At 35.0% G+C, this 15,765-nt stretch overlaps 1 long non-coding RNA gene across 1 annotated transcript; it reads left to right on the top strand.

Moving 5' to 3' along the window:
• The first annotated feature begins 3,900 nt into the window (after positions 1-3,900).
• Positions 3,901-15,127, top strand: LOC125784469 (uncharacterized). Its single transcript, XR_007427281.1, has 4 exons — positions 3,901-4,091; positions 5,470-5,540; positions 8,022-8,140; positions 13,631-15,127. It is a non-coding gene; the product is annotated as an uncharacterized LOC125784469 (long non-coding RNA).
• Positions 15,128-15,765: the final 638 nt, after the last annotated feature.

The following is a 15,765-nucleotide window of genomic DNA, read 5'->3' as shown; positions in this document are numbered from 1 at the left end:
GATGATGTTTTTAGTATTTGTGCAGCGATTTCCCAATAAATATTGGGAACCCGCGCAAACTCCAAGCATAAATCCCATACATACATTACACTCGTTTAGTTTTACCTCATATAAATTGAACAGTATAACCGCCGTGTCTGACAACAAGTGGAGCTTATTCTGCTCATCTCATCAGTGTTTCAGCTGTAATGGTCCGGTGTTTCAGATTTATGACATTGAAAGATAATTTCGCCATCTGTGTTTGTTCGTTTTATTTTTGTGCAGGTGTAATAATCGATACTTCCATTTTAACTAAGAACACTTGAATAAAATAGAATAGTTTATCTGGGAGTCTGTGAAACTGATCCATTTCTGTAATCTGGGGTTGTGAGAATGGTGTAATTCTCTTGCTGTCGGCTGGGTGGCGCTCACTTTCTGAATCCACTGTACTGTATAGGCTAGTGCAGTGTAAATGCACAGGCCCAGCGTATGTTGCATAATGCATAATAAACACACGTTTTAACACACATTCCTGCATTTTACTACAGCAGCCCTGGATTATTAACACTTCATAAATTAACATGATTGAAGACACTTTATACATGCTGTAATCTCGCTAATTCTCTCTCTCTCTCTCTCTCTCTCTCTCAAAATTCAAGCTTCAAGATTCAGAAAAGTTTTATTGGCATGAGAATTACTGTTGTGACAACAATTCTGCCAAATCATTAAGCATTACAACAATAACTATAAAAAAATGCAATAAAATGAAGTAAACAATAATTACAAAATGATCATACTGCAATACAGAAATAAAAATAGCAAGCATTAAAAATAAATTCAAGTTTATCTTTACAATATATATATATATATATATATATATATATATATATATATATATATATATATATATATATATATATATATATATATATATTCTTATATCTATAGACATTAAACATTTTATTTTTTAAATACTTAAATTCTCTCTCTCTCTCTCTTTCTCTCTCAACCCGTTATTGTATATAGTATATAAGTTCTGTAAGCTTCCTTTACAGATCGAAATATTTACGAGGTAATTTATCATATTAAACACAGCCTTTTAGTTTACGCTTTTTGTTTTATGACTTAGAAGAAAATAAATTACAGTGAGTTAAGATATACAAACTAAACAATACTCCAATATAGATGCATTTAATCACAGCATAATGTTATCTTTAAACAAAATACATTTAATAAGCAATTTTATGAATCATGTCTTTCATCATTATTATGCCCTTCTAACAGACCTAAAACACCCCAAACAAATCCTTCACAAACCACATCCTGTTAACCTATGGAGTCAGTATAAATATGATCAAAAACATGAACTTCTACACTTTTGATTTATATAAACCACAGCCGAACAGAGAGATCATACAGTGAATTGTTGTTGTATGATTGAATGGAGACAGTGGGGTTTTGTGTAACAGTGAGCCAAAAATTCACAAAGCCAGAACGTTTAACAGGAATACAGCGTCGGATTGAGTTATGATCTTGACTTGTATTTTTGCACAGCTGATCCCCATATGAAAATATTTATACTTATTTTGTCATTTAGGTATGAAACTGAAATTTAATGTAAAACTAATATCGGATAAGTTTAAGATCAAACTATCATCTATTTTTTCCTCCCTTTCGCTTTCCCTTCTGTCTGTCTCTTTCCGTATTTCTACAGCACAAACTGACACAGAGGAGTCATGAAACGTGTGACAGAAAAATATATGTAGGCCTATTATGTATATTTTTTACACCACTAAGTAGTTTATTGGGAGATGTATTAATTCATTAATACATTAACATTAATATGCAATTGTAGCCAACGTTTTATAATATACTTTGCTGCCCATTTTCATATTTTTTTTGCTGTGGAAACATAAAAAAAAATATATGTGAATTATTTTTATGAAAAGATTTTTAAAAGTAAAAGTATCAGAGCTGCTGCTGGGATTCTGCAGCCGCGGAATTTAATATTGGATCCAAAGGTTAATTCGCGGTGTCGGCCGACTCTGGTAAAGAAACAGTCCTCTCAGCTCAGTCTGCTGTAGGATCACGTTTATTTATAGCCAGAAGAGATCCGGACACGTGGCTTCAGACGGAAACAGTAAATCCGTGTCTTGTCTGGGTGATAATGACGGGATATCAGAAAGAGGAGTGGGGAGGCCTGTCAGAGCTGATGAACTGACAGAGCAGATCAAGCAGCTTAAATATTTATGACCGCAGAGCAGCTAATGAGCGGCAACTTTGTCCCAACGACTATTATAAGACATAACAAGTTGTTTATTGAACGTATGGGATTCCCAACCAGGCTCCGGTATGTAATGACTGCCTCCAAAGCTGCTTCCCAGTGTCTATTACTGGAAAAGTGGCTATAATGTACCGCGGGTGTAATTCTCAGATCATACGGCAGGTGTCGCAGCGCAGACTCTAAAGTCTATAGAGTCTGTAGAGAGGCGTGAGCTCTGAGCTCTCGGGGAAATTCATAGAGATAAACACACAGAGCTAAGGAAGTATGGCTTATCGAGTTTTATGCCTTTACTTCTTATTTATATGAAGTAATTTTGAAGTAATCTGTGAGTAGAAATGTACTTAGGAAAATGTCAGCAACAAAAATAATAAATAAACAAAATTATTAATTGTAACATTCTAATATTAATTGTTATTAATTAATACATCTCTTGTTCATCATAAACGTTTATCATAAATGCGGTCATTTACCGTTTATCAGTTAAAAAGGAACCAATAATAGTGTAATATGCTATTCACTCTAAATGTGTGTTTGTTGCAGTTTAATTTAATAAAATTAAACACTATGACATATTTATTATTTGATAAAAACAATTAAATATCACATGATCAGTTTACATAGAAATTTAGAATTGCAGGGTCATTATTCTGCGTTAGGAAGTTAAATAGGAACTGTGTTTGACAAGTCTACTCACACCTTTTTATATAAAATAAACGTTTAACGAAATACATTTTATACGGAAGCAAAAAAATAAAATTAGATAATTTCATACACCAAATTAAGAAAAGCTCCAAAGAACCTGAACTCACATAAATGCCTTTATCATTATTTTTTAATAATTTCTTTTAAACTCATTTTAATAGACATGTTCTCATTCTGCGTTTTCATATTATATCATCGATCAAATGCATAAAATTATAAAACTCATAATTAAACTACATTTTATATATTGTTTTTGCTTCCTGACACCATTTGAGATCATTAATACATACATTTGAGAAAAAAAAACGCAAAGAAGCCTAGTCATAACTTTATCTACGTTTTTTTTTATTCTTGCAACGTTTCTACAACGTTGTCCAAAAGTTGCACTGCTTTTTATGAACAGCGTTGTCACGACCTCGTCATTAGGTAACATTGCCTCTTAATCATAAGGATACCTTTTGACAAATCCCAAACGTTTAATTTCTATTCCATTATCTGACAATAAAACACATCATTTATTTTATAACGTAGTGCATCACAATGTGTTTAAGGGCGATCTTAAGTAATTAAAGCAACAGGAGAAAATATGCAGGAAAACTATATGATAAACAAGTAAGTTTCCAAAACATTTTTTATAAAATTGGACAGTTTTGACGACTAATTTGAAATAAATTGTGACAGGACTGTGACATTATTTTACATTAATTAATTATCACATTGTTTTTATTATTATTTTTTATTATGTATTTAATTACTGTAGAAATTATACATTTATCATTGTAGTACTGTGTACAGTATTGTAAAATATCGTATAATAAATATTATATAGTGTAAGACGTATTATATATTGTAAGAAGTGTGCATTAAGCCAGGATATAAGTAGCCCGTTTAAGTGAGTGAGCACTCCATATCCATACACCATTAACTAACGGAAATGAGAGCCGCTGTAAATTTCCTCAGCCTGAAGAAGCAGCGGCGTGTCAGGCAGCCGCTGTTCAGCAGCCTTTAGAGACTGTAAGGACTTTTCTGGTGCTGTTATAACTCTGTATTTTAGCGTAGAAGAGGAAAGGTGAACATAGAAATGGTTCTGGTGAGCTGACTTTACCCTAAAGAGGGAAACGACGAGGTAATTTAACGACTGTTATGAGGGCTAAACACTAGGGCCCAAGGGGAGAGAACCTGCTAACCTCAACCTTAGCAGCTAACCCTTAACCTAGCTAACGCTAACTAAGTAACCAAGCTAATGAAAGGTATAGAAACACAAACGAAATATAAAAATGTAAAGGAAAATTAGGAAGTACGTTGCCTACGTAACCTTGACGAAAAAAGGGAAAATAATAATGTAACGTTATTTAACGCAAATTATTCAGCTTAAATATGATAAAACTGTTCGAGAAATTCGTGTTAATTTCTAGGTAACTTAGTTAACCTAGTTAGCTAACGCTAACTAGCTAGTTAGCGTTGGTTAGCTTGTTAAAGCTAAGTTAGATGTTAGCTAGCGAGGCTCTTAAACTGACTGGAAAGCTAACGATAACATAAGCTAACTAGCTAGTTAGTGCAAATGATAGAAAAAGAAACGAAATAAAAAAAAGGAAAAAGTATGTAACATTGAGGAAAATTAACTAAAGCAAACTGTTAAGAGTAAAAACGAAAAAAAAAATATCTAATGCTTTCTTGTCAGCAGAGTAACTAGGTAGCTTATTAATAAGCTTAATTTAAAGGCTTCAAAACCAACAGAAAAGCTAGCTAAATAAAGATCTCAGACTCTAACTGAAGGGTATCACTATTTTATATATTTACTCAGCTACGGTTAACTGCTTATGCATTTACATTAAACACTTTAAGGCAGTAGCTGATAAATTACTTTAAAAACTAGCTTTTTACATTTTTACATTAAGAATTAAAATCTAGTCAGGTGTAAACATTTACTGTTTGTGTTTAGTGCTGAACCTATTAGTTATGAGAGACTTTTCTCGCATAACTAGATTACAGAATTATAATTATTACCATCAGTTTCCTGAACCCTGTGGAACTCCACAATATATTACCACTAGTTTCTAAGTTCAGATTAATTAACTGAATAGCTGCATGATTAACTTATGTTTAAAGGGGATACCATGTAGACGCAGTATTTCACTATTTCCTTGCACTTTTCTTTGTTTTCCCTCTGTTTAAAGCCTTCCAAAGTTTTTCTGTCAGCAAGCAATAATCAATCATCAAACTATCTCAGCTTGCAGATTGCAGACAAACTCGTGTATGATGTGTTAAGGCCACCTCTAGCCTACATGCATGTGTGTGTGTGCATGTGTATTTGGCATAAGCATGCTTTTAAAATTACTTGTAGGTGGTGCTCTGTAGTTTTAGTTTAATTATAGGGTGTTATATGGTCTAAAACGTTTAGGAAACACTCTTCTAGTAATTGAATTCTAGCATTGAACTTGCAGAATGCAGAGTTACTAAAAAGACTTCTTATGTTTTTGTGTCCACTTGCACGTTGCCCACAGATTGACATCTGAACGGATGAAGATATTGGATATTACCTGAGACTACTACAAACAGTCGGGGCGTTTTCCAGGTAAAGCATTTGGAATAATCAGTCCTAATTTTTTCTGTTGCTTTTCTTGCATGTGACTTTGTAATCACTCTTTCAGATGTTCCAAATCTTAGGTCTTGCACACTAGGTACTTTTTTGTAGTTCACAATAAAGTAAGCTAACTGTGATGCATCGTATGCTAATAAGGTGTGTTAGGTTAGGGCAAATTCAGAACATTGTAGAGCAAGAGGTTGACTAATACTGTCTTTAGGAACCAGTGTTCTACGTATAGAAATCTCTCAGGCCTCGGCTGCTTTTATTGGTGTTAGAGAAAGTGTGTGTGTTACCACCCGTTGGCTCTCAGGACTAGCTGGTTATATGGTGTGGAACATTTTTGTTCACGACACAGTAAGACCGGCTCCTGCGTGTCTGGTTTAGAGTCAAGGATGTGTGTCCTTCAGCCTGTGTAAATTTGTCTCCTGTTCTGTTTTAAGTGCTCAGCAGTGTCTCACACACACACACACTCCACACTGCTTTACCATGCTGAAAATGTACTGTAATTCTGTTTTGTTATTACAATAACATGGAGGGGACTACAGGTTTGTTTAACCTCGGTCTCTCTTCCTCTCTTCATTATTCGGAAAGACCACCTGCAGAGGTGTGTGTGCATGTGTGTGTGTATATATGCATGTGTGGTTGCTGTTTTCAAGGTAACAGGAGCAAACAAAACTGCTGTTGTGAGTGATAAGCGAAAAGACACACATTCTTTCATCTATAGGCACCAAAACACCATCTCAAACAGACACACATACACACATCGTAGCACCTGAGACACTAAGACAGATATGTATTAGAACAAGAGACAGCAAGATAAATACAGTTAATCTTTTTTCTGCTTCTGCCCCCTTCTCCAGGCTCTCCTTAAAGACTCTCTCAGGGCTTGTATCTGTAAAGAATGCTACATTAGCAGAACTCGTCTAGCCTGTAATAGGTCACAAAAAGCAAACCTCAGTTCATTACTCTTCTGTTTATGAACATCAGCCTGAAAAATACTTATCCTCCTTGAACTTTTTAATTCTGAGCTGTACTGGACAATATGGCCATAAGTTTGTATCGCTGTTCATTTCAGTTGATGCAATATAAATCCGATATCAATATAAACAAAACAAAACAAAAAATAAACAGAAAAGCTGCAAAAAACATCACCAACAGATATCTGCTAAATTTATTTAATATGCCCTGTAATTAATGACAGTCAGTGATGGGTGCCTTAAATAATGTATAATGTATGAAATTTTAGAAAAACAGATCACCTTTATAAAAAAAAAACATTGATTACTGTATGTATTGAGATTTAATAATTTCCTGCTCCTAACAAATAGTAAAATGACAATATTTCTACCTTTTAAATATAACTTGTTTTATTTTTAAATGTGATTTCTCAATACTGATGTTACAATTATTTTGAGATGTGTTTATGTGGAAGTTTAATGTTAATAATTTTTATTTTTTATTTTTTAAGCAAAAAGAGAGAAGTAGGTTGTTCCAGTGGTGTTATTATATAACTGTATGGATATCATCAATTGTGGATATACGTGAGTTTGCATCTGATCAGGATAATTTTTGGATGCACAGGTAAAGGAGTCATATCAGATTAAAGAGGATTTCAGTATCAAAATATATCATGCTAAAATGTTTCAATAACAGTTATATGATTTTAAAAAACACATTTCTGGTCACTGGATAATTTTTACTATAGGGTGCATTACATGAACTAGCACATAAAATTTTGACGGTTTATAAAGGTAAGAGATAGACATCAACTCTGGGCATTCTTGGCAGTTTTTCTCTTTTAAATTGTTAATATTGAGATCAGAATGATAAAGTATTGATCAAGAAATACATTATAAAATATAGTAATTTGAAGATTCATTTATTGTATTCTGTCTAGAGCAGAACAAACACTGCTGGGCATTTGGACTAAAATTGATCTAGTTCCAGTTTCTTCAGTTTATCAGTGTGTGCCAGCATCAACATTGGTGTTGACAGATATGTCCAAGAAAAATGTCGCATTGGCATTGGCCCAAATATTTAAAGTGACGCATCCCTAGTTAAGTTGCTCATCTATATCAGCAGACAGCGAGTACAGATTATTTGTTCATGTCCCTCAAAAATACATGTTTTCCTGAAGAGAACCTCATTAATAAGGCTACTTGAGATCAAATGATGTACAGTATATATTTCCTCACATTCTTCCCCTCCTTTTTCTGCCTTTTTCCATGATGTATGATTTCTAGCTTCTGTATTTTGTGTGCCAATATCAACATGCCAAATCATCAGGTACACAAAACAGCCTCACGACCATGAGTCACGGCTGTGTTGTATAATTACATTGTATGCGGTCCATATGCTGCTGTAGATGTATGAATGCTTCCAAAATAAAATGGTAGCAGATGAATGCGTGTGTACAGCTCTAAAAACATGCCGTCTCTTTCTCTCTCTCTGTCTCTGTACACTCTGCAGATGCGCACAGAGCTTGGTACAGCGCTCTTGATTTGTGAGCTGTCATCCTTGCACCAAGAGGAAGAAGGGAGAGAGGGAGAGAGGGGGGAGGAAGAGAGCAAACGTCTTTTGGGTCAAAGGTTGGTCTCATTTTTTAGCTATTGGTCCAAGAGGTCAGATTAAGGGTGCTTTCACGGGTGTAGGGGACAGTGAGAGCCTTCTGGTGGATGCCATGCTGAAAGATAGGAGGCATCTTTGTGCATTCATTCCAGATTTGGAGATGTGTCCTGCTTGTTCATTCATTTGGATGCTACTATTTAAATGCCTGTTTATTCATTTAGACCTAGTACTGGGTGATGTACTGGTCTTTACATTGAATTGGTAATATTGATTTTTAGGCTAGTAGAAAATTGCAGTGCCTGTCAACTTGTGGGCACTTGTGGGTATACTGTTTGAAAAAGACAGTTCAAAATACAGATTATTTGTTTGGTGTTTAGTGGGTATATTGTCTTAAAATTACAGTTTAAGTTTGTCCAAATGCTAAATTATATAATAGTAGTGCTAATAAATGATGGGCTCATATTAAATATAACCAAATAACATAATTGTCAAATATATAAAAATCACACAGTACTAATACAGGTGCTGCCATCGTGAATAAAGTGAGTCAAGGCATGGTTTGACAGGACCGGGGGACTTGCCACCGGCCTTTAGTTGCTTCCTGTTTTAAAACTAAATATAGCCCCCAGGCCTGTATTGTGTGAGTGTGTGTCCGTCTGTGTCTATGTGTGTTTTCAGAGGGAGCGGACTGTCAAAAGGAAATGGTCTTATAGTGAAGAGGAATGTTCGGGTTAGCAGAATGAGTACAGGGGTTTGACTCTGTGTGTGTGTGTGCGAGTGCGTGTGTATGTGTGTTTTGTATTTGACCGCGTTTTGACCTCCCCTGGGTGCCCCCTTACCTCCCCTTCACCCCATCCTCCCATCCTTCACCTCCGCTGCCTTCTCTTCATCCCTCCTTCCACAGCAGACTGACGGGCAGAGGGCCTCTGACATTCTTCTGTCGAACACACACACACACACACACACACACACACACACACACACAAAGGGCATCTATGACCTCTCAGTAACCCTCCTTAACCTAGCCATGACCCTTGTTGGAATGCTAAATAGCCTTTTAAGCAGAAACAAACAAACAGATGATTGCTTACATGTAATATTTACAATATGTTTTTTATACAATTATTATGCAGTGAAATTCTACTGTAAATAGGTCTTAGTGCTGGCTCACTCTGCTTGAATTGTCCTTCTGGGTGCCTGTCATTAGACTACTTTGAGTGATTTAAGTATTGGTTATAATACGCTTAGGGCTGAACAATATGGCGAATATTAAAATGATATGAATATATATATATTTTGAAATTTAAATTGATGCACTATAATTGCAAAACTTAAGAGTTAATAATATATATTGAAATAATAGAAATCACGTTTACTGAAAAAAAAAAATATATATATATATAGTGTGGAAATACTGTATACGGGTGAAAGTTTTGAGATGCATGTTATTTAAAAAGTATTTTGCTGCTTTTGTTGAAGTAACTGTCACTACACTTAAATGAAGGCCTTCTTATAGATTGTGGAGCATTGCTTTGTGCATTTGGTTGCATTCAGCAGCAAGAGCCCTAATGAGTTTTGTGATGTCACATTAGACCAGCTGAGTGCACCTTAAAGTAGATGCGTATCCTTAAACATTTGGATATGTAGTGTATGTTACTGTGCAGAGTATCTGCCTTTATATAAACACAGTGTGGAATGTCAGAATGTGATGCTTCCTGTCTTTCTGTATTGTTTACTATGAGCAGCATGCAAACAGAGGCGCATACAGAAAATACAGTTTTAACTGTCATGATATATTAATGATGAACATGTCACACAATTGTTCTGCTTTACAGATAGTAGTTCTAACTGGGATCAAATCATCACACTATCCATTAGTGTAAATCAAAATAGTTGTAAAACAAACTATAGAACTGCAATAAAAGTGTCACATTATATACATGTGATAACATATGGTGTGTTAAAAATAGATCCCTTTGGATTATATATGTGTGTTTATATTGTGAAAACCTTTTATCTTTTGATTTTCAACAAGACTATAGTTTGCTTAGTTCTAGTTTAGGTTGGTTTAGTCGTAGAATTATATTAATTCAAGTATATTACAGTTATTTAAATAATTTGAATAAAGGTCAGTTGTATTTCATAGATATGTAGTCGAATGTTAAAGATAAGATGCCATCTACAAAGGGACCATCAAAATGCTGTCAGTGGAAAATACATTTGTTGGATTAAAAATCTTAAAAAGCATTGGATCTGCAATTTTCTGCAGAATTGTATTATTTTTGTTTGAAATATTTCTATAAACAGCATTGCTTTATAACTTAGATAATATGTGTCATCACATTTTCTTCATTTTTACTAGTGCTAGAACGAGAGTCAACCTAATCAGAAGCTGTGCTCCTTGTGTTTCCCCTCAACCACAATAAAAAACATATATGTTCATTACATATTTAACCATGTCAGCATAATCGTTACTTGAACTGATATGTAAATCGTTTGTATCACCAAGGGCAGCTCTTTTGTTGTTGTTGTTGTTGTGTGTTGTATAGCATTGTAAAGTCCAGATGCCCAAGTACAAACATAAACAAAATGGCATTAGATAAGTGTTCCAGTGTCATGTTGTACAGGTTGCAGATGTTAAATATGTGAACATGCATTCCTTCAATAGGATGACCATTGTTTGGAGAGTGATACCTCCCTGTGCCTCCCTGTTCTCTGTACAATAGCAGGAAAGTACAAAAGCAGGGACTGGTGTAGGTATTGGAATTGTATTCACACCCAGATTTGTGTTTATTCAGGTACTTATAAAATATCTTGCTTATGTAAAATCGCATTTAAAGATACAGATGCCTCCCATGTTAGCTGTTGACTGACTAACGAGAAAAATACAATTTCACATAATATTTTCTTATGAGCATTATACATTATTATTTGTAATGAAAGCAAACCGAACATAAACATAGCACAAGCTGACTCTATTTTGTGGGTGTGTTTTAAAAGAGAGAGAGAGAGAGGGGAAGAAAGTGTGTGTGCCTCTGCTTTCCTAGTGATCATTGGCAGAAGTTGGGGAGTGTGTACAGTGAGCTTTCAGTCTGGTATTTGTGGTAGATTTATTAATGGTGTGTAGGCGAGTAGGGAAATTTAACTGTGGCTGCAGTGTGGTTTCGGACACCACAAGGGCACACATGGACACAATGAATAGAAGATACATCATACGTGCACGCAGAAGCAGCACACACGCTTATGTTTGTTTTTATACGTTGTCAGGACATGGGGTCATACCTACTTCCCATATGCATTGGATTCAGCATATCACTGCTATTAAAATTTCAACTTTTACAGTAGGACACGAAAACCTTACTATCATTGAGAGATAATGTAGAAAGGTTTTAATCAAAATCTAAATTTTAGAGCATTTCTATTGAACCATTACCTATGTTATTTTGACACACAAAACTTAGCCATAAAATTAATTTCTACACTCTACTTTTTGTCCATTTTATCAGCTCACTGACCATATACGACCACTTCACCTGGTTCATTTTGTTCACCTTGTTCTTGAATGGTCAAGACCCTCCCCTCCCAAGTACTATTACAGAGCAACTATCATTATAGGGGCGGTGGATACAATTCTCAGCACTAAAGAGACACTGACAAGGTGGTGGTGTATGAGTATGGGTTAGTGTGTGTTGTGCTGGTAAGAGTAGGTCAGGTACAGCAGTGCTGCTGGAGTTTTAGAACATCCCACTGTCTATTCAATTAAACATCTTATCGTATTTTATATTGTATCAAAAGATTCTGGCAGCAGATTTTATCCAGGGAAAAAAAACCTTTTGTCTATAAAAGGGCGACTAGAGGGCAAAAACAATATAAGTTAAAATACATATTGGATTAGTGGTGTCCTGATCACATTTTTTTTGCCTTTGAGTCTGAATCATTTGATGTCGATATAGAATATCTGATACTGATACTTTGGCAATGCAGTGAAAAAAAAAAAAACACATCGAAGTTTTGCCTAAAGGTTTTTTTTAAATAAATCTTTAATTATTATTGAAACAATGATAATAAAACATTTTTGTACCTCAAAATAAACACACATTAAAAATAAATAAAAACTAAATAATTTTCTTTAAATAATAATTTATTTAAAAAAACTATGTAATATCAGACAGAAATGCCTTGTACACTGAGGCAACACAGTTAAAAAAAATCTTTAAAATGTAGTTTAAAAATTATAGTTAAAATATGTTTTAAACTATGTATAGTTTAAAATGTGAGATGATGAATGTTTTTTGTAAATCTGTCAAAATAATGGCCAAGTAGCGCAACATCACAACGCTAATATTTATTCATATGTACTGATCTACCAGGGTCTAATTAAGGGTCTCGCACCCATGCACACCCTCACAGACACTGAGGGAGAGGAGTGTATTAGCAGTGCTCTGGTTAATTGTACTGTCCAGAGCTGTTCAGTGGGAAACAAAGAGAAGTTGTACCTCATTCTGAATCCTGGCTATTTTTTCACCCAGCTTGTGCTGCCTGAACGGTGCGCCGCTCTCAGAAGCCCCTCGTTACTCGTTCATACTGAATATGCCTGTTAGAGCCTTAATGACATGACTAGCTCTAGTCTACTGTTTATTTCTATGGGCCCACTCTACGCTTCCCGCAAATGTTTAGTATTTACCACGTGGACGTATGGACAATGTAACGTTACATTTTTGATAAATCAGTGATCCGGATCTTTTTCACCCAATCTCGATCCATTATGTAATCACACCTGATTGGATTGGGGACATCCCTAGTAGTTCTATTTAGGTATCTATATATGTTAGCAACCTGTTTTGTATGTAATATGTGCGTGGGAAAATCTCCATCTGTTAGGTGAAAAAGTATTTAAGGAATATAATACAGTTGTGTCCCAGTTTACATACATTTAATAATAAATCAGTACATAAGGGGTGAATATGCTTTATATTGATATGTTGATTAGTTTGTCCTAGTATTCAACATTAAAATTAAACACACAGTTTTGCAACAGTAGCGTATGATTTGCTGCTATAAAATAAATGTTGAATAATGTTGAATTGTTACTTCCCTGTATGTAATAATAATATGACCAATTTGATGTATTATATTTTAGTAGCAGTATATATATTTTAACATTTTTCTGAAATTAACAACAAACATAAATGTATATTTTCAGTAAAAAAAAAAAAAAATCTAATGAGTAGCAGTCAAAGTAGAGCATTCTGGTTTATGTTATAGAAAAGTGATCACTATTAGTCTCATGTGCAAGAGTGGATGGTAAACTAGCCCAGTGCATGAAACGTGCAGAAAAATCCCCCAAATATATTCAACCTTTAGTTGTTACAGTGCAGTTCGTACAAACTACTTTGGACACACATGCACGCTGTCTAATGTATGTGTCTAATGGAAACAAATACAGAATAAATGAGTAAATGGGGTTTATGATGTTGGAGACCTCTCTTTATTTTTGTGTGGTTGGACAGCAGGCGGATGCGGATCGTCTGTAGATGGAGGTCGTTGGTCTGTCGGACTGTGTTTATGTGGCCCAGATGTGTCGCAGGAAACGCCGGAACTTCAGCTGTAACATAGACAGTCTGTCCAGCACTCTCTCTCTCTCTCTCTCTCATATTCCTCCTTTCTCTTTCTCTCTCTCACTCATTCCTCCCCTCTCTCTCTCTCTCTCTCTCTCTCTCTGTTGCCAAAGATTAGTTTGCACTGTTTTGCTACTGCGGAATATTCCCATGTGGGTTTAACCAGTAAAATAACCAGCAACCAGGAATCATGAAGGTGAAGGATATCCCTTCTAGATAAATAAAATCAGAGGTGCCTATTAATCACACCAGAGGTTCAGACCTGCAGGAAATAGACTAAAGGCTTGTTGTAGTCGTGATAATGAAAGTCTGGCTGTGGCTTTGTGTAACTTGTCATACGATTATTTGGGCTGGCTGGGGTTCACCTCCAGTTTACGAGTGTTGCATAAAACTTATTGCAAAGGCTGCAGGGGAAACTCTATTGACAGTTGTACTTTGTTTTACCTCATAAAAGTATTCCACTCTGCTATTTTTATAGCTGCTTTAGTTGAGCGGAGGAAAGCTCAGTCCAGTGTGCAAAAATGATCCTTCATTTATTATCTACACAAAAAATATTGCTTTAAATTTACATCAATCAAATGTCTAAAATGTATTTTTTTTTAACCAAAATAAGAAAGCGCAAAAAATCCAATTGCGTTGATGTAACACATTTGTTCATGTAAAACAGCTTGACACATTAGAGTCATTGACCATTTTTTCACTGTATTCAGTCGAATATAAATTATATATGACCTAAGATTCTTATAATAAATCAGAGTTTAAAGCTTTACGTCAGTTTGACAAATGTTTCTTAGTGTTGTTTTCACATACAGAATAAACCAAAAGCATTCCTCATTGTACTTTCTTTGGACTTCAAGAGAACATATTGGTTTCACAGCAGTTACAAAAGAATCAAATTGTATAGCTAGTATTAAGTTGGAACTGAAGTTCTCAGACTTGTTTTTGCATCGCTTCAGTGCTGTAGTACTGTCGCCTCTACAGGTTTCATTCTGTTTTTTTAAAGGGTTAAAGGTCAGTACATTTAATGAGGTCAAAGTCAGGACAGAAAGAGGGCAGATAAAGTGTGTGTTTTAGGGGTTGGATAAAAGGACCAAGGAAGTGTTCTGTACTTACCTTTTAGGATTCATTTAATTTTGTTCAAGAAATTAGTGTAAAAAGTGAAGTTTATTAAATGTTTGTATATTAAATGTAGAGAACTATGCTACACCCTGTTGTCATCAAATAGGTTCGCTGCATCTCCCTGTACTTTGCTTTGACATGGATTGGTTTATGCAATGCTGTTAGTTTGGTGAGCTGCTTTTCAAGGTCCAAAATCACCCCCCTCAAATAGGATAAATAAGATTTAATCTACAGTTACAGTAGGTACAGAAATCAGAAATTGCATTTATACTGCTGCTTGTATGTGAAATAAAGATGGATTTCAACACTAAACCAGTTATTTATATATTATTTTCTATTGTTTACAGGGCACCATAGCCTGTCACAAATATTATTTAGTATTTTTAATATTAAATAGTATTTTTTTGGTTTGAAAGTCCGATGCCCACTGCAAACACTCTGACTCTGCGGTTCAGTTTTTTGGAACCCAGATTACCACTGGTCAGACCAAATTTTGGTCCGTTGCTCCAGACCATGGTTTGCAGCACCATTCACATCTGCTATTGTGGTTCAACGTAAACTGAAAAGTCTGAAGCTCCTGACTAAACATGGTAGGTGTGAAAGGACCCTGGACCAAATATTGCAGAACTTAGTGCTGTACCACTTGGAATTTTTACTCTAAATTATATTGCATGAGAGTAGGGGCGTGCAGTATGATCATATTTTATTATGTTTCTTTCTAAGATTGTGATGGAACATTCATACTTCTAGAACATTAGCTGCAGATTAAAAAAAATAAGCTAATAGGTCTGTTTAAATAACTTATTGCAGCATGTTTTAATACATTTTGTTAATTCAAAGTTTTTATGGGCATTTAACTAGTGGCGTCTGGCTACAGTTGTCTCAATTCAAATCTCTGTTCAAATATA

Source organism: Astyanax mexicanus, chromosome 19 (assembly GCF_023375975.1).
Source record: "Astyanax mexicanus isolate ESR-SI-001 chromosome 19, AstMex3_surface, whole genome shotgun sequence".
NCBI classification, from domain to species: Eukaryota; Metazoa; Chordata; class Actinopteri; order Characiformes; family Acestrorhamphidae; genus Astyanax; species Astyanax mexicanus.
The sequence above is the reverse complement of the archived record's forward strand: the minus strand, read 5'-3'. Positions and strand labels throughout refer to the sequence as shown.